This window comes from Vollenhovia emeryi, unplaced genomic scaffold (assembly GCF_000949405.1).
Source record: "Vollenhovia emeryi isolate VEMERY1.0 unplaced genomic scaffold, V.emery_V1.0 DF950499.1, whole genome shotgun sequence".
NCBI lineage: Eukaryota > Metazoa > Arthropoda > Insecta > Hymenoptera > Formicidae > Vollenhovia > Vollenhovia emeryi.
The window spans coordinates 1-1,196 of record NW_011955867.1 but is presented as its reverse complement, the minus strand read 5'-3'; the positions used below and the strand labels follow the sequence as shown (position 1 = coordinate 1,196).

General features: G+C 38.2%; 1 long non-coding RNA gene across 1 annotated transcript; it reads left to right on the top strand.

The window, feature by feature from the left end:
* Positions 1 to 25: 25 nt before the first annotated feature.
* On the top strand, positions 26 to 1,196 carry LOC105567916. The gene is made up of 2 exons (XR_001009408.1): positions 26 to 467; positions 794 to 1,196. It is a non-coding gene; the product is annotated as an uncharacterized LOC105567916 (long non-coding RNA).

The window sequence follows — 1,196 nt, the reverse complement described above, 5'->3', positions numbered from 1 at the left end:
AGGGCAGCAGCCCCGAGACATCGTCGCCGGACCCAATAATTTATCGTTACAACAAACGATAAAAGACAATAAGTGCGTTACATGCGAATCGTCCGCGACCCAGGGCAGCAGCCCCGAGACATCGTCGCCGGACCCAATAATTTATCGTTACAACAAACGATAAAAGACAATAAGTGCGTTACATACGAATCGTCCGCGACTCAGGGCAACAGCCCCAAGGCGTCGTCGCGGGCATCTCTATCGCGAGTGCGAGACTTTATGATTTTGTGGCGTATTTCGAGATTGAACAATAAATAAATCTATTCACGAACAACACAACCTGTTTATTACGCGAAAAGACAGCGCGAACACGAATACTGTTCGTGTTGATACTGAACAATTTAGGTTAGGTCGGAGATAGCCAATCTTTTCCGATGTGGCGCAATAAAAAGAGAAAGGGAGAGAACGACGTGCTATTTATATCAAAGGTAATCCTTATTATTCTATAAATAATTGTCATAAGAATGTGTTCAAAGAATGATATCGTCACAATGTAATCGACGTCAATTCGACGGTGTCGATGTCGATTCGACATCGTTTCGACGTCGATCGACGAATCATTTCTCACTGGGATGCCCATGTGCCTCATTAATTTGCACATAAGACATACACATTTAGACGTAATTGTGCAACATGTGTGTGTGTGTGTGTGTAATAATATGTATTTGTAAGTGTGTGTGTGTATATGTATATGCATCTAGAAGATGCACTATTACATTTACAATATATGTAATACTTTTGCTAATTATTGCAGAGTACCTGAAACAAATAACACGAATGCAAGCAACGTGCAATTTAACACTAGAGGATATTAAACAACGGATGAGCAGAATGGAGGATGCTTTGAGAAGCCGTGGTTCTGTTTCGACAAATAACAGCGATAGTCTTATCGCAGAAATGTTACCTTTATGTACGGTTGAGAGCATACAAAATTTTGATTCCTTCTTACGTGACACTGATGAAGCAGTTATGCATTTCGTAAGTATATACATTAATTTATCACTTATATGATAAATCTTTGTTACACTTTGTTACTTTGTTAAGTACAAAATTCAATTATTTTAGTAGCAATGTTAGTTTGTCATGAAATAGTACGTGTTACTGTAATGAAATGAAAGTTTTCCAAATTTTGTTTTCTTATAGAAGAACTTTCTGTT